The 27,811-nt window shown below is 46.3% G+C and overlaps 1 protein-coding gene and 1 non-coding gene across 5 annotated transcripts in view; one reads left to right on the top strand and one right to left on the bottom strand.

Moving 5' to 3' along the window:
* Positions 1–27,811, bottom strand: part of CHST11 (carbohydrate sulfotransferase 11) — a 267,079-nt gene that overhangs the window by 80,087 nt on the left and 159,181 nt on the right. The window lies entirely within an intron of this gene.
* Positions 24,370–24,441, top strand: TRNAF-GAA (transfer RNA phenylalanine (anticodon GAA)). The gene has a single exon. It is a non-coding gene; the product is annotated as a tRNA-Phe (tRNA).

The raw sequence follows: 27,811 nt of genomic DNA, 5'->3' as shown, positions 1-27,811 counted from the left end.
CCTCCTAGAAATTGTTGCAGACATTAAATGAGGGGATCAAATCCAGTTGCTCAAGTGCCTGGGTCTGAAGTCTAGAATTTTCTGCAGTTACTGAAACTCTGGGCCTCATTTCTTTCGTCATTTTTAAATGGGGATTGTAACAGGGCCTTCCCCACTAGGATGGGAAGATGGAATGTAGAGTGATCAGGACAGTGCCTGGCAGAGGCAGGGTGAAGGAAGAGTAATATTACAGAAACATTAGCTCCTGGGTCTTGCCTGGTGGTCCAGTGGCTAAGACTCCATGCTCCCAAAGCAGGGGACCCTGGTTCAATCCCAGGGCCTCACCTGTGCTGGAAACTGCAGAAAAATTAGGCTCAGAGAAGGAAACTCACTAAACCTAACCGCAAGTCATTACTACAGGCTGGGTAGACCAGAGTGAAGAGTCTCACTTCCAAAGGGCAGTGCAGACACAGGCAGGGGAGATGCCATCCATGTTTATGGCATGGCCACAAACTGTGCACAAGCTGTCTTCTTGCTGTCTAGCCAATGTGGACTGATGTAAACCACGTGTCACACGACTGACCCGCTTTTAATCCCTTAGCAGCTTTGCCAAGGGGAAAGTTCTACCAGACTCAGAGAGATTAAGGAACTTGTCCAAAGTCACACAGCAAGTTCCAAGAAGTAGAGACGTAAGAGGCCAGCACATTAGAAGAATACACTCAGTGTAAAATGAGTGATCTAGGAAAGTCTCGGTATGTCAGGTAAGTTCCGAGGGTGATTACAATGCCAGGAAGATAATCACCATACAAACGGCTAATATTTAGACAGTGCTTGCTCTGTGCCACAGGGCACTTGAAGCATTGTATTTGTGTGAATTCGTTTAATCCTCACAACAAGCCTGTGGGTAGGGGCTATGATGCTTTCAAACTGCGGTGCTTGAAAAGGCCCTTGAGAGTCCCTTGGACAGCAAGGAGATCAAACCAGTCAATCCTAAAGGAAATAAACCCTGAATATTCATTGGAAGGACTGAAGCTGAAGCTCCAGTACTTTGCCCACCTGATGTGAAGAGCCAACTCCTTAGAAAAGACCCTGATGCTGGGAAAGATTGAAGGCAGGAGAAGGGGACAACAGAGTATGAAATGGTTGAGCGGCATCACTGACTCAGTGAACATGAGTTTGATCAAATTCCAGGAGATGGTGAAGGACAGGGAAGCCTGGTATGCTGCAATCCATGGGGCTGCAAAAAGTCAGACATGACTTAGTGATGAACAACAACACATGATTACTATTCCCATAATACAGGTGAAGATACAGGTCCAAAGAGGTTAAGTAATCTGTCAAACACACATCTGCAAAGAGGCATCACCAGATGTTTGCTCTTGGGAAATGCTTTAGGCTCAACACAAGCAACCTCCTCAAGTCAGTGTTAATTCATATAAGTAACTTTCCATTAAGAAAGGGTTGAATGTGCCCCCCTCCCTAATATACCCACATTTGAATCCCTGGAACCTCTGAATGATACTTTATTTGGAAAAGGGGTCTTTGTGATGAAATTAAGTTAAGGGTCTTAAAATTAGACCATCCATGATCACCAGTTTTGTGTTCTACTAGGTCACTCAGTTGTGTCTGATTCTGCGATCCCATGGACTGTAGCCCACAAGTCTCTATCCATGGGATTCTCCAGGCAAGAATACTAGAGTTGGTTGCCATGCCCTTCTCCAGGGGATCTTTCCAACCCCGGGATCGAAACCAGGTTTCCAGCATTGTAGGTGGAGTCTTTACTGTCTGAGCCACCTGGGAATTAGGCAATCATCAGGGTGGACCCTAAATCCAATAAGTGTCTTTGTAAGAGGCAGAAGAGGAGGCTGAACAGAGATGAAGCCCTAGGTCCTGGAAGCCAGGAACCATCAGCAGTCGGGAGAGGCCAAGAACGAATTCTCCCCAAGAGCCTCCTGAAGGAATGCCTTTCTGGCCCCTAGATCCAGGACAGAATACATCTCTGTTGTTTTAAACTAGCTGGTCTCTGGTGGTTTAAGGCAGACTGAGGCAAGCAACAGGAAAGGTAAGAGCTGGCACCAGCAGTTGAGACTCATATTCAGGTCTGTGTACCTGGGGGGACAGAGTGGGAGGACAGGGTGCTGCCTGAGTGGTATGGCAGCCCCGGGGAGGCTCACTGTCTGGCCACTGCGAGAGGAAGATTCAAAATCAATAGAAAGAACCATTTTTCCAGCCAGGAGAGCTGCCGGTAATGTGTGCACTCCCTGTCCTGTATGGGGCTGCCCATCCCAGGGTATGTCTTGCTCAACTGGGAGGTTATTCCTTCCCAGGTCTTTTTGGAGGTGGGACTAGGATCTGAAGCCAACTTCTCCTGCAGAAGGGAGGCACGACCAGAAAGAAACACTTGTTCACAAAATCCATCATGGACACAAGTTGCATGATATTTCATAAAAGCGATTTTCTTTTCAAGTCTCTCATTCATTACAGTACTTCAGTAGAATGTGCCAGGAAGCAGAAAGCATCAGCTTCTTTACTCTCCCTTTCTGGAGCTGGCTGCTCCTCCTGCCTTTCTCCACATGCACACCTGCAATAAGATAGCCGGACCACTCAGGGCAGAGTGGAACATGTCATTCCTACAAGCTGTCATTCCGTGTGCTAGAGCCAACCTTGGAAACTGTCCCATGGCCCCCTTATTCCTGCAGCTTCTATTCCATTATGTAAAACAAATGGACATCGGTGAACCCATAGGCACCATGCATGCCCCTTGTTCATCATGCTTCTGGAAACAACTGCCCTTGTACCGCCCCTGGCATTCTCAGGCATTCTCATCATCAAGGCTCAAAAACCCTGAATCATATCAAAATATCTCAAATTAGAGCATAAATCTTAGCATATTTCCTCCATTGTTGATAATTAAAATACTATTGTATGACATGGTCCCCCAGTCAGAAGAGATGCTGGCAGTGACCCCAGTTACGGGGAGAAAATTGCTGAGTCACTGCCCAGTTGGCCAGCTTCAGTGTTCCTGCTGCCACACTCCGATAAAGGGCACAGGGGCTTCCTCTGTGCTGTCAAAATGACTCTACTTACTTTATGTAACAGAAAGAAAGTGAGAAGAGGAAAAAACAACTTAATGTCAAATATCCAAGTATCAAGTCATAAGTTAAAGGCAGCCTTTCTGGAAGTAAAGGAGTCTTCTGATAAAGTAAATTATCACCTTGCTTGTAACAGTGGCCTTTTCTGCATCACCATTGTTCCCTGGAGTTAAATAGGATACTGTTCTGGCTCTTAATTTGCTTCTAGACCCTTGAAGGAAGGAAGGAGACAAGTGAATCATTGACTACAGTCCAATAAGTGCTTCTATGATGAACATCGTGATGATACTAGTAATAGTAATGAGAGGTGGCCAGACATTCTAAGTACTTTATACGGATCATCTCACTAAATATTCCGAACAGCCTATGAAACAGGGGTTAAATAAGGGCTCCATTCTGCAAAGGAGAAAACCAAGGCACAGCAAATCACTTGCAGGGTCAAGATTTTCAATCAAGCAGCCTGGCTCTGACTGGTCCCTCCCACATCCCTATCCCTTGGTTTGAGTCCTGGCAGCACAAAACTAGTAATCCAGTAGGAGTGGAGATCATAGGAGGCTTCCAGGAGGAGGGGACATGGGACAATAGACCAGATGTAATGAAGATAAAGAGGAAAGATCACCTACCTCATCCCATGTTAGGGAGAAAAGATAAGACTTGCCAGTTGCCTCTGTTTTAATTCAAATCTTCCAACCTGGTAATCAATCATCTTTTCATCTCCATACATGGTCTTAGGGTCTTCTGAGTAGCCCATCATTTTCAGAAGGCAGGGCAGGAAAACCAGTTTTTGTTTTTTTTTTTTTTTTCAGGTAACCCACACATGGAAAATCAAAGTAACTGGCAAGGCAGAAGCAGAAACATTAAGTCAGGGCAGGAGGGGGGAGGCGGGAGGGAGAGAGAGAGAGATGAAGAGGGCTGATTTGGGGACACCAGCGGGGTAGAAACAGTTTGTGGAGGGACATGACTGGAACAGGAAGGAACAAGGAAGGACCATTCTGTCTCAGAGAGCTGACGTTGCTTATTAATTCTGAGCCTTGGTTTTGAGCACTGTCTCTGCTGCGGGTCCCCTAGAGAGGACCTCCCTTAGCATCTCAAAGACATAAGGGACTCAGCAGACCACAGGACCTTCGGTAGACTGTTCTGACCAGAGTACACTGGGGGAAGGACACCCTTCTCCTTCTGTTTCTTATCAGGTCAGTAAGACCTTCAGGAAGCCAGGTGGAAAGTCCATACTCTTCCACTATCTTGGCAAGCCTCTGCTGCTGTCCAGCTATTGGCTTGCTCAGGTTTGAGGTAAGGAGGAGGGGCAGTAAGTTAGGTCTATCAAGCGCCTCTTGCCACGGCAGGGTGTGTGTGTGTACGTGTGTGTGTTTTCCCTCTTTTTATCTAACCACCCGTGGTTTCATCGAGCCCTTTCTAATTCTCACTCCCTCTTAAGGACTTCCTGTTATTATGAACTTAAAGCTAAGTTAAATCAGATAATAGAGAAGCTAAGACCACATCATGAGGAGGTGGCAGAGCTGGGATTTGAACCCAGGTCATCTGACTTCTAAAGCAATAAGGTAGGAGCTGTTATCACACTCATTTTTCATATGAAAATCAAAGTTCCTGAGAAGCTGAGAACTGTGCCTGGGGTCACATAGCCCTTTGGCAAAACATGGCTTGACCTCAGGGTCAACCTGGACATAAAGACCACGACGGGCTCCCGACCTCCAAGGCTGCTGCTGTAGGTATTGTAAACACTCACCATCCTGTATGGAATCAGGGAGCAGTCTACAAACAGGAGCCTGGCCTGGACCAGGGAGGCGCCTAATGAATGTTTATGGCCAGCCTGTTTGAAGAATGAACAAAACCTCAGCTAATGGACCCAGGTCTGGAGGTTGCATTCAGACTCCAGCCTCGGGGGGCAGTGGAAGGACCCAGAAGCATCCTTTACAGGAAAAAAAAAAAAACACTTGCACCGTTTTTGAAAGCTGGAGGGTGAAAGGATTCAAAACAAGCAAAGCTCTCCAAATAGCGATAAATACCTTAAATTACCCAGCAAGTTTAAAAGCCTTCATGCTGCTCTTTTTTCCCAGCACAGGAACAGGCTCCTGATTGTGGCTGTTTAGAAAGGAACATTCAGGAGGGTGTGGAGCCAGGGGGCAGGAGAAGTGGGGAGGGGTGAGAGGGAAGTAAAAGGCTTGGGTGCCCAGGAACACTCAGCCCCGCTGGCTGGCAGGAGACAGCAGGCAAATGTGCGGGTTTGTTGCTCTCAGAGGGCTGCGTGCCTCAGGCACGCTGGGGACCCCCTGGTTCCTGGAGGCCGTCTTCCTTGCTTATGAAGACGGGAGAGTAGGGCTGCCATGGCTGCTTGAGGACACCATCGCTGGTACCCAGTGTTGCCTGGGGCCCTTCTGTTCTTACAGGAAGACAACTGTAATGATTCCAAAAAGGAGGACAGTATATGGAGGGCTAGAAACTCCCAGAATCCGACTCCCTCGGAAAAGCACAGGTTTGAGGTAGGCAACTCCCTCCTCTGCTGTGACCCCAACATTTCCGGGGGTTGCTGCCATCAGACTGGTAGGAATTACTGCTGTCCACCCCTGGCGCACAGTAAATGTTCACAGGCAAGACAGCTGGAAAGACTTGGAAAACCTCTTCCCTTCTGCAACACACAGCTGATCTCAAGCTCCAGGTAAGATAAACATCATTAAGGAGAATATTTTCTGTGCCGACTTTTGTGGTGAGCAACTGCTCCTGGACCAGGCAATCATGGACCACTTAGTAGAACCCACTGGCTCGCTTAACAGCTCATCATGGCTTGTTCTGAACTGTCATGACCTGTGACCTTAGAGCAGTTACATAAATAACCCCATGGAATGGCAACCCGCTCCAGTATTCTTGCCTGGAAAATGCCATGGAAAGAGGAGCCTGGTGGGCTACAGTCATAGTCTCAGTTGGACATGACTGAACAACTGAGCACGCATGCACACAAGCGCATATCTTGGTCTCCATATATGTAAAATGTGGGTATCTAATAGTACCTACCCACACAGGGTTGTTATGAAGAGTAAATGAGCTAATATGTATAAAGTGCTTATTATTTAATGGGGTACTTATAAGACTGATATATATTATCTCATTTAATCCCTATATGACCCTATGAGGGATACTAATATTGTCCTTATTCTCTTGTTGCATCAACTGACTTTTAGTGATGTTAAGTCCGTGGCTCAAGGTCAAGGGCAAATGGCTTGGGGTAGGGGCAGGAGGAGGTGTGCTAGGGTTGCAAAACAAATATTCTGACTCTGGCTTCTATAGTGGCTAGGAGACCAAACCAGTCAATCTGAAAGGAAATCAACCCTGAATATTCATCGGAAGGGCTGACGCTGAAGCTCCAATACTTTGGCCACCTGATGCCAAGAGCCAATTCATTGGAAAAGAGCCTGATGCTGGGAAACACTGAAGGCAAAAGGAAAAGGGGGCAGCAGAGGATGAGATGGTTAGATAGGTCCACTGACTCAATGGACATGAACTTGAGCAAACCCCGGGAGATAGTGGAGGACAGGGAAGCCTGGCATGCTACAGTCCATGAGGTCACAAGCAGCCGGACATGGCCTAGAGACTGAACAACAACAACAAATAACGGCTACACCGACTCCAAAGAGAAGACCCCATGAATCCAGCTCTTTCAGAATCAGTACTCTCACTCCTGGTTAAACAGGAAAATTATCTCTGGGAATTTTAAAAAACATGAACTACTGGGCCCTCCCCTCTAGAGATTCTGATTCAGTAGGTCTGGGCATCTCAGGCCATGGACAGATCCTCCAGGTGATGTGATGTGTGACAACAATAACCAATATCACCTGGGCCATCAGGCAGTGCTAAGAAACTGACTAACCTCCTTCAATCCTCACGGCCTTTAAGGAAATGAGCACTACCATCCCTGCTTTACAGATGAGGACACTGAAGCCCAGGGGAGTTCATGGACACCCAAGGTCATAAATGAGTAGGAAGCAGAGCCTGGATGAATGCTGGAGACCCTTCCAGCTTTAACATCCTGGTCTGTATGATGGCATGGATGGAGAGGTCAGGGCCCCTCTGTTTCCACTAGGCCTCTTCCCAAACAAAGGGCAAAATTCTGTCACTGACTGAGATACAAATGAAGGACTGGCAGGAAACTCCAAGGGCCAGAGTTTTTGAGAGCATATGTTTTATTTCCATAAAGCATTTATCTAGAGACCACGTTCTTGCAAACCCCATGGAAGACATAGCCTTTCTGTGCAATCTGAGAGCTGGAGGACCCATGGGAGACAGAGCACCCAGTCACAGGAGTGGAGACTGCATGACCTTCACATCTTATTTCAAAACCAGCGGCCAGGGAGGGGGACACCTGCAGACCTCCATGGCACCAAGAAGCGATCCACATCTTATGAAAGAGGCTAAAAGAATCTTAACTGTTTGCAGCCAACAGTTAAAGTCAAATGGCTATTAAGAACTAGAGTATCCACTGAACCAAATTCACCAAACTTTTCCTTCCCGACGAGTCAGGGCCATTTACATCTCAAAATAGTTATATCATTTAGTGCATTTACGGTTACATCATTCAGCTTCCCTGGTGGCTCAGCTGGTCAAGAATCCGCCTGCAATGCAGGAGACCTGGGTTCGATCCCAGAGGTTGGGAAAATCCCTGGAGAAGGGAACAGCTACCCCCTCCAGTATTCTGGCCTGGAGAATTCCATGGGGTCGTAGAGAGTTGGACACGACTGAGCATTTCACTTCACTCACTGTAGATGGAAATGGCTATATTCATTAAGTTAGGTTAATGGAAGTCAGGTTAATGGAATGTTTCATTCAGCAAGTATTTGCAAGGCATCTACAATTTGCCAAGCAAGAAGAATATAACCAAGAGTCCTTGTCAGCTACCCTTGGCAAAGTTTTGGAAAACAGGATGGAGCAGTGACTTGTCATTCTGGCTCTCATCAGACCCCCCACACACAGTGCTGTTGAAGCGTGGACACGGGGGTTATCACACTGCTCCCCTACTTCTCTGACCCCAACCTACCTCTACACATTGGATGCCCCTATCTGCCTCTCCTCTCTCTCCCCTCTCCTCCTTTTTCCTTTCTCTCCTTCTTGGTTTAATCAAGAAACATTTGTTGGCCATCCATTGTATTTCAGAGCAAAATCTGTATTTCAGGCATGTTGAGCCTTGAATACTGAATTTGAATATCAATGTAGGAAGAATACCCAGATTACTTCATCCCATTTTATTTGTCAGTAATCACACCCTCTAGAATTCAACATGCAGACAGATGCAAATGAACTACCAAAAATGCAGAGTCCCAAGAACAACAGAAGGAAATTGGATGGCCTCATCTTAATAAAATCATGCTTAGGTAAGGCGGAATTCAAGGCAGAGGGTGCTGCAGGAGGCTGCCCATGTTTCACAATAGCCCCTGGTCTTCTGTATTGCATTTGGAAAAAGAAACTTCCTTTATTAAATCTCTCTATTCTTGCCTCCAAGTTCTTTGTTTTGGGAAGTTTGAGGAAAACAGTTCAGGTGTTTTTCAGTGAGACAGAAAGTACACTTGCCACAATTTCATAATACGAAATAAATTTCTAACTTAAATAGAACTTGGAACTGGTAGTTATTTAAATAAAGTAACCCAACGTCAATTCTATCTATGTTGGTCTAAATATGCTTGGGCTCCTTCCCTGATATCTCCATGGTGAAGAATCTGCCTTCCAATTCAGGAGACATGGGTTCGATCCCTGGGTTGGGAAGATGCCCTGGAGAAAGAAATGGCAACCCCCTTCAATATTCTTGACTGGAAAATCCCATGGACAGAGGAGTTTGGTGGTCTAGAGTCCATGGAGTCACAAAGAGAGTCAGACACAACTGAGCAACTAAACAACAACAACAAATATGCTAAAAAAGAAGGGAAGAAGGAAGGATGGAAGGAAAGAAAGATAGGAGGAAAACACACAAAGTGGGTATTAGCTCTGTATCCAGAGAAAAATTATAAATTTGTATCAGATTTACATATGGAGTTTTCAATAGACAGAAAAAAGTTAAAAATTATGCTACTACTTACATCTATTGAACATACATGTACCAAACACTGTGCACGGCACTGCAGACCAATTACCTAAACCATGGTCAGAACAACCCCACATGTAGTTACTATTATTATCCCAAATTTACAGACAGGAGATGGAGGTGCAGAGAAGATGCACAAAGCACACACTAAGACACTTGCCCAACACCCAGGCAATGTGACCTCAGAACCTGCGCTTGTAACCTCTACATGCAACTACCTCCACTTAGACGCACAGTTCAAAACGAGACTTTCCCCCCTCCACCCCCCAGACAATGAAAGTAAAAGTGAGAGACCCTGGTGGCTCAGAGGGTACAGAATGATCCCTAGTTCAGGAAGATTCTCCTGGAGAAGGAATAGCTGCCCACTCCAGTATTCTTGCCTGGAGAATCCTATGGAGAAAGGAGCCTGGCATGCGCTACAGTTCATTGGGTCACAAAGAATTGGACACGACTGAGTGACTAACACTTGTACTTTTCTTACTATGTTGCCTCTTGCTCCCCTTCCAAAGCTCTATTTTCCCCCAAATCCTGAGATGAGTGTTGTTATTACAGCCTTTCACAGGTGTAAAAATAAGCCCAGAGGAGGAGAATAACTTAGTCAAAGCCATGGAGCTAACAATAAATTGGGTAGATAGAGCCAGACCCCAGATTCAGCTTGTTCCCATACATCTGTAATCAACAAAGAGTGGCCAGACCACAGAGAGAGATGACAACAGGGAGGGGAAGATGAAGATGAGAGGGCTCGTGGAGGAACCCCCTGTTCTATGCTAATGGAAGAGGTGTCTGTAGCACTCTGACACAGCCAGGAGCCACTGTCTGTTTCCTTCTGGACGGCAAGGGTAAGGACTACATTCGTTATTACAATTAACCTCCAAGGTTTGCCTCAGGGTTGGGGTTATTAAAAATATTTTGGTATCTTTAAAAAAACCACATATAGCATAGTTGCATAAATGTAATAAATGGGCCTAAGTTGGTGACATGGAAATGTTTGCATGGAACAGTTTTAGCAATTTCATAAATGGCACATGTAAAACTTTAAGATGTCACTAAGGCCCATTGGAAGAATTATTTCCTTATAAATCTATGGCGGTCTTAGGAAGTCAAAATGGCACCATAAAAAAACAGACAGACAAAAAAACCTCAAAAAAACCCCACTTCTCTGGAGAAAAAAAAACGCAGCCTACTCTGTCTGATGGGGGGCAGGGGGTGGGGGCTGTTCACACTTGTAATATTTTACTGTAACTGCCGCTGGCATCCAGTGAGGTACTTCCTCCTGCTGTATGCCGTTGCTGGGCTATGCTCTGAGTTATATTTTACTGGCAAAAATAAATCTTACCTTTTTACACAAAGCCATGGTTCTCTGGAACATACCATGAGGGAGGGGAATACAGTTTAAAGCTAAACAGAATAAACTCGCTGTCTCTCCAAGACTTAAGAAGGACACTTTTTTTTTTAAAAAGAAGAATTAAAATCCTTTCTTCTTTGATTTATGAGATACATACTAGATATGGTGAGAAACAGCTTCTAAAAATGTTGCTGCCACATTAGTCTGCTCTAGTATTCAATTCATCTTGTGGTCTCACCGTGTATGGGGCTAGACGCCTAGGTGGCATCTAGGGGTTTACAGAAAAGAAGCAATACAGAGGTGCTACCTTCAAGATGCCTTCATTGTAAAGCAGGAATTACCCGTTTTATCCCTAGTCACTGACCTGATAGCTACTAGAATTGATCAGTTTCACGATGGAGAAATCAGATGGGGACTGCCATCTCATGTTCAGGGCAGACATTTGTTCTGGGTGGATACTGGTACCTCCTGGTGGGCCGAGGCCAACATCATATATCTCTGTTTCCTCAGTACCAAACACAATGCCTGGCACAGTCTAGGTGCTCAACACATTGGATGGATGGATGCATGGATGGATGGAAGGGAAAGAAGGACAGACAGATGGCTGGCAGGATGGGTGCATGGTTGGGTGGATGGATAGAAGGAAGAAAGAAAAGGAACAAAATAAGTCACCCTTATGAACGTGTTAAGAATGGTACCTTAAATAGGCTAACCAAAGGGGAATGGGCTTCTGTAGTATACGTCAGGAGCCGGTATGACACTGAAGCAACCCAAACAGAAACGCATAGCTGTAGCCAGTCTCATACTTCTGCAAGGGCACAGTGTACTGGGGCAAACCAGTCCCAGCCAGATATTTGTTTATTAGGGTCAGTCTGAATAAGCCCCTTTGAACAGCAGTCTAAGAGAGGCTGTTCACTATTATGGAGAAAAACTGCTCAAAAAAGACCAGTGAATTAAACAGGTTAGCAAGCAATATAGTCTACATGTGTCTATTAAAAAAAAAAATAATAAAGATATATGTCAGAGAAAAGTGTGGAAGGATATTTATTTATTGATAAACAATGATTATTTCTAACAAACTGATGGTTGCTGAGGAGAATGGGAGGGGAAGGGGTAATTAGGGAGTTTGGGATTTACATGTACACACTGCTATATTTAAAATGGATAACCAATAAGGACCTACTGTATGGCACAGTGAACTCTGATCAATATTATGTAACAACCTAACTGGGAAAATAATTTCAGAAAGAATGGATACATGTTCATGTATAATTGGAAGGGGAGAAAACAATGATTATCTCCAGATGATGGACTTGCTGGCAATTTTTAGTTTATTCATTCTAACTTGTATGTATTTTCTAAATTTTCTGTTATAAATATTTCTTTCATATCATAAAAAAAATCACTTAAAATTACAAGAAATCTCTAATTGTGCCATAGGAGAAGTAACAGCAAGCAAAGCCACAGAAATCAGCTTCAACAAAATCACAGATTCCACAGAGAACTGTGAGGCAGGAAGGAATGAGAAGGGTACCAGTGCAGCTGGTGGAGGAGGGTCACTCTGCTTGCAGAAACCTCAGAGCTGCTCTGGAGTGATGTACGAATCATGTATGCATCCTCCCCTCCATCTATGTGGACAAACCTCATCAGACTCACAGGGAAGTGATGGCAGAGTGGACCCAGAGAGGGAAGCCCAGTTCTGCTGACCTAAGCCAGTCAAGCCAGCCAGCCCCCATCTGACACTCTTAAGAGGCCTTGCCCCAGTCCCTTGGGTGCCCTCCGACCCCTGCTTGGCTGGGGGAACAGTGGGTATTTGTTTATCCTGTGACTTGGTGAGGAACAGATGCAGAACATAGATCGCATTAAACAAATTAGTGATTCCAGAGTGGGTTCTGTGGCACAATTTCTAATTCATACAATGCCTCCAGTTTTGCTATTTCAACTAAATCATTTATCAATCGGTTCATGGATGTCAGTAAACCTCAACATCTGGGGACCTGCAAACATTAAAACAAGAAGCTATAAAAAATATTAGTAAACCAATTAAAAGCTCAAGTAGCAATAAACTCTACTTGCTTCGCACCTAAAAATCAAAAACAGCCACCTCCTTCTCTGAGGTTAAACATCCTATATCAGCATTTTTTCCCAAGAGCTTTTTCTTTCTTTTCAAAAGCGGTCCTAATCTCCCATTTGGTGCCTTAGTGAGGGGGGGATTGCTTATGGATTAGGGAGTAACGAATAAAAGATGTCAGACACCTAAGTTTCTGCCTCCCCAAAGCAAACATGATTGATACTTGGTTGGAAAAGGGTCTGAAAACCATATTATTCAGAAAAAAATTCTGAGTCATGACTGGGAATTGACAAAGAGATACTTGTACCTCTTTGAGTGGGTATTATCGTGGGTATTATCATTACCCACAATAATTAAAGATGGGAAACTAATACTGACTGTTTTGTCATTACAGAATACTTTCATTTAGTTATTCAATCTCCATAGCCACTGCATGAAGTAGGCCGAGTTGTGGTTATTCCAGTTTTGAAGGTGAAAATTCTCTGGGGATCAAGATATGAAAAGCAGCTTGCTTGAGGGTACACAGCTAATGAGAGTCTGTGCTGCCATCTGAACTAAGGTCAAGGACTCCAATCTTTCTCCTTTCCCCTATGACTTTCTTCAGGTGCCACACCAAAGACAAGAAATCAACACACACTGAGATCCTACTAGGTGCCAGGCGCCATCCAAGCAATGTGAAGACTTCACTTTAGTTAATAACCTCTAGGACCATCTGAGTTTATATTTCATGTAAAAATGACTTCCTGCTCCCCTTCTCCTTCACCCAGATGGAGCTGAGTCATCTCCAAAGTGGGAAATGAGGCTCAAGATGTTTAATCAAAAGTAACATCTCCTCTTTGCCAAGATTCCTTGTTCTAATCCTGACACGAATAGAAAGAACAGGTGGCCTCTGAAAAGCAAGGAGGTAGGAATACTAGTGATTTGCAATGTCCGGGATACTTTCTACAAATTTCCTCTGTGCCATGGAAGAGAACTCTAAATTGGGGGCCATTAATTTGGGGTGAAAATGCATCATGCAATAGAAACCAGCCCTCACCTGCTCTCACCTGCCTTAGTTAGAGGAAGCTGCCATGAACCAGCAGGCAGAGCAGGGCGAGATGGAGAAGAAAATCCTTAAGTACCAGTAGAGGAGGGTCGCCCATACTTCTGAAGTGTCCCTGCCGCTGTTGATGTATTAATCTCATTTAACCCCAGTGACAAGCTGGGCAGGTGCTACTATTTCCATGTGAATAGAAGAAACTGAGTCTCAGAGAAGCTGTCAGATGCTCATAGACACACGACTCAAGCAAAACTACATCAGGATTTGCAGACAGGGGAACTAACGTGCACAGAAACTCTGAGACATCACCCTCAGAAGAGCGACTGGGAAAGCCCAGGCTCAGGGCACAAGGAGAAAGTGGACCAGTTCAAACTCTAGACAAGTCATCTGGGTTCATGTCCCCTGCATGCCGAGCCCTCCCCAGCAGCAGAGATGTCACTGGAAGGATGAGAAAACACAGAAATCCAACGACAGAAGAGATCAGACCGGTTCCTCAGACCTCCCATCCAGCTCCAGCATTCTCTTGAAATCCCTCATTCCAATCAGTTATGACAAATCTTGAGATCTGTCAGGACTGTGGGTGGAGCTGGCCCCGGTTTCCACAGATGTGAGGTCTGATGGGAATGTCAGGTACATGCCCCCTGACAAAGGCTGGCTTTGGGGCTCTCTTTGGGAAGAAGGGGATGTAGTGGAGGGACAGAGACAGAAAGAGTCCATCTTCTATCTTTATAAAGCTCAATCTGAGACACCAAGTATAGACGAGGACCTCAAACCTGGTAGAAATTTCCTCCGGGCCCTTCCCTCCCATTCGCTGTACATAGTGACCTCTTTCATGGGCTTCCTTTGGCTGATGAAGTGAGCTTTCAGGTCCTCTGTGCAAAACTGCTTTCTCTGAAAATAGAAGACACTTCCACAGCCGTGTTTTCCCTAGGGCTGAACAGCAAGGCTACCTCAAGAGAGGTGGAGGCCTGGCCATCAAACCCAGCCATTCAGTGGGAGGCCGGCCTGGGCCAGGTTCAAGGGTGAGCTGGAAACTCCAGTCTGCGGGGCTTCCCCAAGTTTTGGGAACTGAGGGCTTCCCCCTTCTTGAGTCTGTACCCTAGAGACTTATCCTGGGCTAAGAACACAGCATTTGTATCATCAGAACTGCATTTTTTTTTTCTTTTGGTCATGCCACACAGCATGCAGGATCTTAGTTCCTTGACCAGGGATCAAACTTGCAACCCTGCAGTGGGAGTGCGAAGTCTCAACCATTGGCCCATCAGGGAAGCCCCAACAACCATATTTTTTAGCATCTCCTATAAGGCTAGGATCTGAGCAAAATGCCAGGATCCAAGAGTAAATACAACAAATGTGGCCTCTAGAGATCAGAGTCTACAGTCTAGACCAATGTGGCGTCCCAGGTAGCACTAATGGTGAAGAATCCACCTGCCAACGCAGGAGATGTAATAGATATGGGTTCAATCCCTGGGTTGGGAAAATCCCCTGGAGGTGGTGATGGCAACCCACTCCAGCATTCTTGCCTGCAGAATCTCATGGACAGAGGTTCTGTAGCCTGGCAGGCTACAGTCCATGGGGTCACAAAGAGTCAGATGTGACTGAGCATCTGACCCAAGTCTAGATCAATACTGTCCAACAGAAGTATCATGTGAGGGACATACAGCATTTTAGATTTTCTAGTAGTCATATTTTTTAAAAAGTTAAACAAATTATTTTTAATAATTTATTTTAGTTAACCCAATATATCTAAAACATGACTTCAATGTATAATCAATATAGAATTATTAATGAGATAGCTTACATTTGGTGGGGGAGATGCTAAACCTTCAAATTATGTGGCGTATTTAATGCTTACAGCACATCTGATTCCCATTAGCCATATTTCAAGGGCTCAATAACCACCTGGGGCTTGCAGCTACCACACTGGACACAGTAAAAATAGAGAATGAGATGGGAAGATGTTATCATTAATAATAAAATTTATTAATCAGCTACTACGTGCCAGTCATTCACATGATCACCCCCAAACATCTCTAAGAGAATGTCATCCCCACTTTAGTAGCATTAGTAGCTCAGCCGTGTCCGACTCTTTGCAACCCCTTTGTAGCCCACCAGGCTCCTCTGTCCATGGGATTCTCCAGGCAAGAATACTGGAGTGGATTCCCATTTCCTTTCCCAAAGGATCTTCCTGACCCAGGGGTCGAACCCGGGTCTCTTGCATTGCAGGCTAACTCTCTACCATTTGAGCTACAGGGAAGACCTAAGAGAATATCATCCTCACTTTACAGATGACAAAAATAAGGTACAGAGAGAGTCCATCACTTGTAAAGTCACATTGCTGGTAAACCATGACAAATAGATGCAGAACCCAGAACCTGTGCTCTGACCCATAGTACCACTCCAATTTTTGCACACGGAAGCTATAGACGGCTAGCTGTTAAATATTGAGTCTATTAAGTAAAGTCAATGTCGTTTATAATGTACCTGCTTTGACCAAATGGCGTGAGTGCAAATCTTGGCTCTACCACTGAGTTACCTGTGTGACCTGGGGCAAGTTACCTGGCGTTCCTACACTTCAGTTCCCTTATACGTATAATGGGAATAGTAGAGCCTACCTCAGGGACCATCATGAGGATTACACGAATTAATACAAATAAAGTACCCAGCACCTTGCTTGGTGTTTTAAGAAGCAATCAGTAAGGAGTAGCTCTAACTATTAGAGTATAAACAGAGTTCAGATGCTGGGGATTTCTGAAAGGTATGTCTGGAAGGGGGAAGACGGAAGAAGATGGCAGAGAAAAAGGGCCAATCATCAATCCACTATGAAGTGGCAGAGTTATGGGCTCCACAGCTGCTTTGTCAATCTCCAGATAAACAAGATGGAACATAAGGCACATGCTTCTGTGGGTTCAACTGTGTGTGTATTTCCAAAATTCATAGTTTGGAGTCCTAACCCCCAGTAATCTTGGAAAGTATTCGTATTTGGAGATAGGGTCTCTATAGAGGCAATGAAGTTAGACTGAGGTCCTTAGGAAGGGCCCTAATCCAGTATAGTGGGTGTCTGCATGAGAAGAGGAGACCTGCACACAGACATCTGCGTAGGGAGAAGGCCAGATGAACGTGAAGCAGGCCCTTCACCAGCCAAGGAAAGAGCCTGGGACAATGCCCGCTCTTACAGCCCTGACAAGGAGCCAGCCCTACTCACACCTTGGACTTGGACTTTTGGCCTCCGGAACTGGGAGATGACAGTGTCCTACCAGGCTTCCATGCTAGCTCAGCTGGTAAAAAATCCGCCTGCAATGCAGGAGACCTGGGTTAGATTCCTGGATTGGGAAGATCCACTGGAGAAGGGATAGGCTACCCACTCCAGTATTTTCAGGCCTCCCTAGTGGTTCAGACAGTAAAGCATCCACCTGCAATGTGGGAGACCTGGGTTCGATCCCTGGGTTGGGAAGATCCCCTGGAGAAGGGAACGGCTGCCCACTCCATTATTCCGGCCTGGAGAATTACATGGATTGTATAGTCCATGGGGTCACAAAGAGCGGACACAACTAAGCAGCTTTCATTTCACTTTAGTGTCCCCAGCACTGGGAGTTCCAGTATCATGCTCTGGAACTTTGTCACGACAGCTGTAGGAAACACACACACACACACACACATGGACACGCACCTTCCACACCCCCCTGACCAAGTAACACTGCCTATGGGGGCCTGCCAGAAGGCCTCCAGGTCGGCACGCGGCCCCAGTCCACACAGCTCGCTTGTAAAACCTCCGTCTCCTTGGCCAGCTCACTTCAGTGGGGCTGTCGCAGCGGAAAACTACCCAGGAAGGTGGGCTGCGTCCCTGAACACTGCTCACTCTGTTTCCCCTGCTACCTTCAAAATCCCCTTCTGTCAACGGAGAAGGAAATAAAGCGTGTCTTTATTCGGGCCCAGGCTCCCTTGGACACCACGCTCCAGCCTGAGCCAAGGCAGACACAGGGGCCCATTGAGTGAGGTTCTCCCTCCGCGTGTTCCCAGCACACGCCACCGGGGCCCTTGGACCCTCAAAAATGCACAGACATTCTTCCAAGACCTGAGGCTGCAGTGACTGAGGCGGAAGGCGGCAGAAGCTGCTCAGGCGGCCAGCGCCACGATGCCCTGTTCATTCAGACACATGGGGCATTTGGAATTTTATCTTCTTTTCCTTCCCCAAGCCCAGCCACTTGAGACAATTATTGCTAATTTTCCAAGCTGTGAAATGTGACATGCATTATTTCTCACATGCTGCTCGCAGACAGAACATGGGGGAGGGCAGGAATGGACTGCAGATGATTTCGAGGGGTTTTTCTCATCTGCCATGGAAGAAAGAAGGCTCCATGACTCCCAGATCAATTCTCCACCCTGAAAACTGCTGCTTCAGAGGCATGTTCCTGAAAGACCTCACGTTCCTCTCTGTGAACAGTCTCTTAGTTCCTAATCAATCATGCCTTTCACCCATGAGACTTAGCTAAACATAGTGAGCCTTGTAAGAAAATGGAGATAACTGAACATATAGCATAAAATGCAAACGGTCATGTAAGGTGAAGGATGTGAAACCTTTGAAGTTTATTATTTTTGTTTTTTCTCCCAGAGATGAGAAAGACTTGCACATTGTGAATTATGGATGCTTCCTAGCACAGGGAATGTGATCCCACTAGACGGTTATGTAACTGGCAAAACAAATCAGGGAGGTAGCTCAGGGCCTGAGTGACTGAGCAGAGACCCAGAGCTGAGACTGGGCTCCATAAGCATTACAACAGGGGTCCCCAACCTCCGGGATCTAATGCCTGATGATCTGAGGTGGAGCTGATGTCATAATAATTAAAATAAAATGTATAATAAATGTGATGTGCTAGAATCATCCTGAAAGTAAACCCTCCCCCTGACCCCAGTCCATGGAAAAATTATCTTCCATGAAACCGGTCCCTGGTGCCAAAAAGGTTGGGGACCGCTGCTTTACAAGCTTTTTGGCCCTATGTAAACTCATTTAATTTTCCTGAACCATACTTGCTTCCTTTCTTCATCAATTAAGAAAAAAAAAGATAAAGTTCAATCAGGCAATATCTATGGGTCTTTCCCAGTATGTGGTCTTTCTGCAAAGAATTCTCATGTATCAGAAACACTGAAATTTTTGTACTAACTTGCTACCAATTGGCAATACCTGTTTGCTGTCAGCTCCAAGGTTGGGGGAATTTGTGTTGAGCAGCTGGAAGTCTGCTCTGAGCTGTACAAAGACACTCACTCCTCCATCACCCAAAGTTGTAGGCAGAAACCTTCCCTGTCGTCCCCACAAAGCCCCCTGCCATGTCCATCAACTGTTATTGGGCATGAATGCAGCCCTCTCGCCTCAATTTCTGAGCACTTCCCAGAATTTCATGAAGGACTAAGACAGAAACACCCAAAACACACATGCTAGTAGGCAAACGCCAAGAGAGAAATGACAGCTAACGGCATGTTCCTTATTTGCCACTCCAAATATCTCACATAGATTTCACTCAGTCCTCATGGCGGGGCAGGGGTGGGGTAGAGGACTGTGCTATGACCATTTCCACTGGGAAGGAGGACCTGGTGATCTGATGATGAGGTCCGTATCTGGGGGAAATTGACAGTGGAGATGAACAGAAAGCAAGGATGGAGGGGCTGTATGGTTCTCAAGTTCACCAGCATTCTAGAAGGGACCCTGTGCCACTCACTCAGCTTCAGCAATGTGTCCTGGGCCATTTCCCCCTGAGCCTATGGGCACCTTGCTGTTGGTCTCACCACCCTGTTCTGACAACCAAGCAGCTTCTCTCACACTCCTCTCTTCAGGGAGGAGCTAGAGGAAAAGTCTTTGGGTCCCACCAAGTGCTAGGATAAGCCTGGAGGATTCTGAGGGTGGTTATTTGTCCAAGAATCTGTCCAGTGCTGCGGGCAGCCAGAGAGCATCCTCCCTTTACATTTCTGGCCATGGTCTTTAAAAAACTCCCTGCACAAAGCCAGAAACTTTGTCTTCTAGCTCACCTTTGTATCCCCCAGTACAGAGAAGCACCCTCTGGCCCTCTGTACCTGCTTCTGGAGAGGAATACAGTTCGGAGTCAAGACCAACAAGACTCACCAACTCGCAGCCTCACTTTCACCTGGGAGCCATATCAAGGCTCCCAAGATGGAGAGGGTGGCTCTTCCCAGACTGGGTTTGTAAATGATGTCTCTGTCTCAGGTGTTTAACAGTTTCCTCACCAGGACTGAGCGAGTTAGCAGTGAACGCGGCAGTTGTGAAGTATTTTCTAAATGATTCTGAGTGCTCGCTCTGTTCTCCAGAGACAACCCAGCAGGATGCACAGAAGTGATGGTCTGCTGGCTGCGTGGCACCGTTTCCTACTGCGGTCAGGCATGCTCCGTGTAGCACCCTCACCTGTCTGAACCTGCTAGTCCTCTTGCAGTCACCCAGGACATGGGACCCGGCGTCAGCTGCTGCCTGCAGGGGCGGTCAGGCATGGCTCCCCAGCAGGCTGTTTCGTTTATCTAATTAGATCAATTATCCTGCTGTCGACAATTACTGTCATTGCCCAGTGCCAGTTTGAGTTGATTTAGGTTATTCTTCTCCTGTCAATCAAACTGCAAGTTTGATTGCACCAAAAATGTAAACAACTGTTTAAAACACATACACACACACAAATCCCAAAACACACCAACCTCTGCACTTTTCACGAATCTCTCAGAGTTGGACAGGTAGGAAGGAGGAGACCCGACATTGTGCTGGGCTCAGCCACACTTCCTTTATGCGTCACAGCCCAGCTAAGTGGGCATGCTTATCCCTACACTGATGCACTTTGCTGTACAGTAGAAACTAACATAACATTGTAAAGCAACTAAACTCCAAAATTTTAAAAAGAAATGGAGGCTTAGGGAAATCAGCACCCTTGTCTAAGGTCATCGAATCATTAAATCCAGAAAACAGGGGTTGCAAGAGATAGAGGGAAGAAGGATGCAGGGTGGGGAGACAGAGAGAAAGACAGAGATCAGTTTTGTATTAGATAAAGGAAGAGTAGAAATACCACCCCCATCCCAATCCCCAAAACAACTATTCTGGAAGCAAGAAACCAATGCCTAAGAAACTAGGTCAAGTTAGTAAGAACTGGAATTGGGAGGAGTCAAAGGCAAAAGAGAGAACAAGTTTTGTTTTTGTTTTTTAAATACGGAGCAGAGAACAATAAAAGACCTAAGACCACTGGGCTGGGAGTCATGGCCTCTGGATTTATCATTAAAACCCCCCAGAAGGGCTTTGGGTTGGGGACTTCTGGTCAGTTCTCCCACCTACACAAAGCAGGGACCAGGGAGGGGGGCAAGGCAGGGAAGCCTGCACAGGACCGGTTCGCAGCAAGAAGGCTAGGGTGAGGGTGAGGGGCCCAGGCTTCTCCCATTCCAGCCCAAACTGGAACCATCTCTTCTCTTTATCTGAGATTCCAAGTTCAAATTTTTGTTGAAAGTGTTTCCCTTCTCAAAAATACTGGTGGGGGTAGGAGGCGGCACTGTTGAGCTGTATGATGATGAAAAGCACAGAGCCTTGAACAGAGGAAATGTTCAATCAATGTTAATTAAATTATATGCACCCGAACATCCTCCAGTTCAAACCAAACTAACCAGGGTGTCACATTCTTGGCTCACGTTGAACTTTTTCAGCATGAACTCGCAGATCATTTTCCCATGAATGGACACCAAGTTGTAAAGCAGGGCTCTTACGTTCAGTATTAATTTTTTAATGCAAATAAGCCACGGGCACAAAGCTTTCAGTTAATTTAGAAACGAATCTGATGATGTGATGCTGGATAGCACTTTCACCTAGGTGACCTCCCCATCACCATGTCACCACAGCCATCCTCCCCTCGTGGGAAGAATTCAAAGGACATAGAGGAAAACACACCAAGGAAGTTCCTGAATTTTTTGGATCACATGTCCAGTACAGAATTTTTTTGATCACATATCCAGAAAACAGAGTAGGGAATTTTCATTGCAAAATGCTGAGTGCAAAATTAATGCATTGACATTGTATCTCTCTTCCCTTATCTCCTCCCCTCTTCCTTCCAACCCTCTTCACACCCATCCATCTGAAGCATGGGGGAAATTTCCTGCTAGAACCAAGTAACTGACCAAGTGCCTCCTGGGTGCCCACGGCTGTCAGGATGCTGTTTTCAGGGGACGCTGGCATGCCTGGCCCATGAGCAGCAGACTCGGTACAATAATTTACCAAGATCTGGAAGGTGACCTCTAGAATGTCAGCTCCCCGCACTGAGCACCGTGCTCCTCATTCCATTATTCCAAGGGGGATCTTTCCTTTTTTCCTTCCTGACTACTTGATATGCGCTGGCACAAAACTCATAATTTGACAAACACACGATACTCTCTAACTCCTGGGCAGCTGTCCAGATGAGATGGTGTGTTAAAAGATTTACTCTTAAAAAAAAAAAAAAAAAAAAAGTATCATCTGTTTTAGAAGAAGCCACTGAAGGCTTTTTGCAGAAACTACATCGGTCCACCCCATGAGGCTGGTGTAGGCTGCCTTAGAAGAAGGCATTTGGAGTTTAGAATAAAACAGACTGGAGCCCAATTCTAGCTCTGTTACTAATTTTGCAACCTCAGGCAGGATCTTGAGCCTTTCCAAGCCCATTTTTCCTTGCCTGAAAAAGGCTCATAATAACATGTGCCCAACAGATTGGCTATAAAGATTAGAAATAGTATATGTAAAATGCCCTGTAATGTAACACACTGCCCTGGACATGGAAAATACTTAACACATTATGGCTAAACTGCTGTTATGATTATGAATAATAATAAAATTGCCCTACATCTACACTATGGCAGGGTTAGTTACCTCTGTTCTGATACATGGTTCTGTACTCATCGATGTTTCGAAAATACTAACAGCATTGGTTATTCTTTGTTCCCTGTTCTCTCCACCCGGCCCTCCATTCCCCAGGCTTCTCTCCTCACCAGAGGCTGACCCTGTGGACCGCATCAACCAGGCTCCATACTGGCTATTGGTTGACCTCTGTTTCCATTTGGCTAATAGGAGGAACCAGCAGAAGGAGAAAGAGAGACAGAGACAGACAGAGCGAGCCTGGAGAGCGGACAGAGAGGAGAGGTGAGGGTGCGTTCTCCCTGCTTGCCCTGCAGCTTCCGCAGTTGTGTGGCCCCGTCCCTTCAGGGCTCAGGGTGACAGTGGCTTATCTCTAGTGGCCTGTCTCAGGGCACCTCAAATCTTATTAGCTTCCTCTCCAACTCACATCTCTAGAAGTACTTTCTTTATTAGAGTCTGAGCTGAATTCGGTTTCCTGCCAGACCCTGATAATTCACTGAATTACCTTGGCAGTCCCCTCAGAGGACCATCTTGTCAGTGCTTACAGGGAGTGGTCCAAAGGGGGCCCAACTTTGAGTATGGTTCCAAATGACTTTGAGATCCTGACAGGACAAAGTGAAACCAAATACAGATGGGACATTTGTGTAACAGCAGGCGCCTGAAGCTTGTTCCATTCAATAGCAAGAGTGGAAGCAATGTAGATGTCCGGCAATAGGGGACTGGCCAAGTAAGTGGAGGTTAGAGAAATAGGATGCTGTGGCAGTTAGCCTGATGGTGTCCCCAAAGATTCTCCAACACAACAGGGCTGCCCTGTATGACAGAGAGAATACTGCCCAAATGACATTGTGTGACCTCCAAGGTCGGTCACAGAAAAGACACAGCTTCTGCCTGGCTCATTCTCACTTGGGGGAAAGGCAGGTGCCATGCTTTGAGGACACCCAACCACTTCATGACAAACAGATGGGGAGAAATGGAAATATTGACAGACTTTATTTTCTTGGGCTCCAAAATCACCGCGGACGGTGACGGTAGCCATGAAATTAAAAGATGCCTGCTCCTTGGAAGAAAAGCTATGACAAACCTAGACAGCATATTAAAAAGCAGAGACATCACTTTGCCGACAAAAATCCATATATTCAAAGCTATGGTTTTTCCAGTACCCATGTACAGATGTGAGAGTTGAACCATAAAGAAGTTTGAGTGCTGAAGAATTGATGTTTTCAAACTGTGATGCTGGAGAAGACCCTTGAAGGTCCCTTGGACTGAAAGGAGATCCAACCAGCCCATCCTAAAGGAAATCAACCCTGAATATTCATTAGAAGGACTAATGCTGAAGCTGAAGCTCCAATACTTTGGCCACCTGATAAGAAGAGCCTACTCTTTGGAGAGGACCCTGATGCTAGGAAAGACTGAAGGCAGGAGGAGAAAGGGACGACAGAGGATGAGATGGTTGGATGGCATCACTGACTCAATGGACACAAGTTTGAGTAAACTCCAGGAGATAGTGAATGACAGGGAAGCCTGGCGTGCTGAAGTCCATACGGTCAGAGAGAGTAAGACATGCCTGAGTGACTGAACAACAGCAACAAGCAGTCCAGTGGAAAGGCCACGAGAAAACCGCACCTGCCAGCATGAGAGTGAGCCACCTTGGCACCAGGAGCTCCAGTCCAGCCTTCAGATAACTGCAGGTCCAGCTAACGCCTGACTGCAGCCGAACCAGAGACCCCAAACCAGAACTCCCCAGCCAAGCCACTCGCAAATTTCCGACCCACAGAAAATGTAAGAGATAATGGTCATTATTGCTTTTTGAGCTGCTAAACTTTGGGAGTGATTTCAGAAGATAACAGATCAATGGAAACATCACATATTGGGTAAAACTCTTATTTTGGAACAATATTTAGTGGGCTTCCCTGGTGGCTCAGAGGTTAAAGCGTCTGCCTGAAATGCAGGAGACCTGGGTTCGATCCCTAGGTCGGGAAGATCCCCTGGAGAAGGAGATGGCAACCCACTCCAGTGTTCTTGCCTGGAGAATCCCATGGATGGGGGAGCCTGGTGGCTACAGTCCACGGGGTCGCAAAGAGTCGGACATGACTGAGCAACTTCACTTCACTTCAAAAAATGTTCACAATCTACTAAATGAAAACAACAAGATATTAGTTGTCATCCCATGTTTTAAAATGTTTGTTTATATATTCATCAAAAAAAGACTGGAGAAGATAATGTAAATGCCTACTATCTTTGGGTAGATGAATTAGAGTCCTTTCAATTTTCTTCAAGTCTTTCTGTGTTTTCTGAAATGATCGCTTTTGATAATCTGCTTTTTAAAAAGTGTACTTTCAAAGTATAGCTTTCCCAGTGTATTTTTTTAATGGAAATTTATTTTACATAAACTGAAAATGCGTGGCTCCAGCTTTCAAGAGGAGTTTGTTCACCGCCACCAGGAAAACACGAAGACAATGTGTACCTTGCAGGCTGCCTGGGGCACTTTTCCTGATCCATTCCATTTTTCCTCCTCCCTGCAGGTCTAGCCTAGCTGTGGTTTGACATCTACCCAACAGCAGCCAGCCTGTGGTGTCTTTCAAAGAAGTCTGGAGGTGAAAGGGATCTTCAAGAAGCTCTGCTTGCAGCAGCATGACAAAGGGTCACTCAGGTTCTCCTTGAATGCTTCCCGTGATGGGGAGCTCACCTCTACCCGAGACAGCTGGTCCACTCGTTGGACTCTCCTTGTTCTAAATGTCTCAGTGAGAATAAACAGAGGTTTCTAAACATAAGCAGCACTCCATATAACAGTGGGCACTTTGCCATGTCCATTGCTATATTCTTGCTCCTAGCATGGTAACCAGCACACAGTAGATACTCAAGAAATATACTCAAGAAGTGGTAAATCGATGAGTGGCTAAATAGCATTTGCCAGGAACTTAAGACTCAGGGATTCAGTGGATAGGAGTGGGCCAAGGCTGGATGGGTCCTTCAAGGAGCTCTGGAGAAGAGACAAGCATGAAAGAAATCCCTAATTGGCACTATGATGAATGTAATGAAGGATATTCTCAAGGGGTCATGGGGAAACTAGCTCAGGGAGGTCAGGGAAGAAAGCCTTCTTGATAGACAGACATTTAAGACCAGGTCTAAAGAAAAAGTAGTGACAGTCCACTCTAGTCATCTTGCCTGAAAAATCCCATGGACAGAGGAGCCTGGCAGGCTGCAGTCCCTGGGGTCTCAGAGAGTCAGACACAAGTGAGCACTCACACACCAGCCAAGAAAAGAGCAGGCAAGGGGGAAGAGGCCGGCAGAGGAGAGCACAGGTAGGGGCCTTTAGAAGTTGGGCCAACAGAGAAACTACAGTGGGGCAGAAGAGAGGAAGGGCAGTGATGCTAAAGAGATGGGCAGAGTGGGCCACCGAAGGCCCTGGGAAGCGGGATAAAGGAATATGAGATGCAGCTTCTCCCACAGAGGCCATAAGACATACAGAAGCCATCAGTTGGGACCATTCCCCAGGAGGCAGCTGGCTGACCTGGCAGCTCTCTACACGAGACTCCGGAATAGGCTGAAAAGAGATATCACTGTGAGCAAGGTACTGGAGACCACGGCCCCACGCTGAGGTCCATGGAGATTCACGTCTGCTGAAAGCGCCACAACCAGCCTGACTGCGGCCGACCTGCAGAGTTGGCGAGGGCCGGGGAGACGGGAGGGACATCGCCTGACAGAAGCCACACCTGGGTGTGTGCAGGTGTCCACCCCTGAGGATAAAGACCCAGGCCTGGAGACCCATCTGCTCTGCTCTTTCTGCTTGGAGATTTGTTTATCCTTTCATTTCCTAGTTTAATTTCCTTTTAATAAAGCCCTAATCTTGTCTTGGCTCATCTAATGGGACGGAGGACTAGTCCTCAGCAAAGCCCAGAGGAGGAGAGAGTGGAGGGCTGGGGGACCTTGGTGGTCAGGCCCAGTTTGGGGAGAGCAGGGTTTGGGGTGCCCCCCAGAAGTCAGGCAGACAGACAGCAAACTTGGGAGAGGCCAAAGCAAAGACATGCATGATGCCCACCCCCACCTGTGGTTCACTCCTCTGCCAACTCAGGCCGAGTTTCTAACACTAACACCTCTCCCAAAGCAGAAGCCCGGGAGGCCCTGAGCTCGAGTCCTGGCCTGGCCCCTGGCTCTATGCTGGGCAAGTTCTTTCACTTCTCTGAGCCTCAGTTTTCCCACCTGTATGATGGGGACGATAATCAGAGCAACTGTCTCAGAGGATTGTGGTAAATACCAGACACACAGTGAGTGCACTCAAACCGCAGTTACTGTTATTCATTAGAAAGTATTAAATACGATAAACCTGCCATCACTCAGATAAGCCAAGGGCTACTCCAGTACCCAGCCCAGTCTCTGCCATAAACTCCTTCCAGCTCTGACTCCTGACTGTCTCCCTGACTCAGGTGCCCAGGGCGTCTAGCCTGAATCCCTCTTTCAAGGCAAGGTCCTGAGTTAGGGATCCCTGATGTTTATCCCCTACCCAAACTGGCCAGTCCTGCAGCCTTCCCCTGGAGACAGAATCACCCTGTTGGGGTAGCACAGTGACAAGAGCAAGGTTAAGTTGTTTGTTCCCAGACTTAAACCAGGACTTGAATCCAGACCCCAACCCTGGGGCCCTTTCCTCTGTTCCCCAAAGCTGCTCCAGGGGTTTTTAAAATAGGAAGCAGGAACACTCCTCCAGAAGGAAGACAGACTGACTTGCCAGATGCCCAGGCGCTGGCTGGGATACAGCTGTGCCTGGCAGATACGTGAAGTCGCTCTGCCTTTGAAGGGAGATGACTGGCCACCTGTTAGACATTGGAGGTGGGAATAGAATCTGCCCTTGATGAAGGATGGAAGCAGGAAAAAAGCATTTAAAAGTAATGGAGGAAAGACTCGGTGGGACGGTGATATTTGGGGAGGGTGATATTTGGGGACGCTGTAGCATGTAATTTTAAGAGGTGGAGAGTCAAAAGTCAGTCTGAGATGAAATACAGCAGGAAGTGCCCAGGTGTGTTAGAGGCTGTGTGTGTGTGCATGTGTGAGTGTGTGTACCATGCTGCGGATGTCTGGAAACTTCTCTAAACAGACACTCAGAACTGTTTGTTCTGGCGAGTGTCAGGTGGAAACTGCAAGACTCATTTCCCACCAGCCTCTCAGCATCGTAAGGGCTGTGATCAGGGAGAGGAAGCCTCCCGCTTCAGACAAAGCAGTTCTCCACTCTGTGGGTCATTCCAAATTACACCAGACAGTCCCCATGCAGGAACTCTTCAAAAACAACAGATTCAACTAGTCTACTAGCAGGTGGCAAAGTTGAGGACACCTAAGGGGTCCCCTTCCTTGCTAATT

The sequence above is a fragment of the Ovis aries genome, chromosome 3 (assembly GCF_016772045.2).
Source record: "Ovis aries strain OAR_USU_Benz2616 breed Rambouillet chromosome 3, ARS-UI_Ramb_v3.0, whole genome shotgun sequence".
In the NCBI taxonomy this organism is placed as follows: Eukaryota; Metazoa; Chordata; class Mammalia; order Artiodactyla; family Bovidae; genus Ovis; species Ovis aries.
The sequence above is the reverse complement of the archived record's forward strand: the minus strand, read 5'-3'. Positions and strand labels throughout refer to the sequence as shown.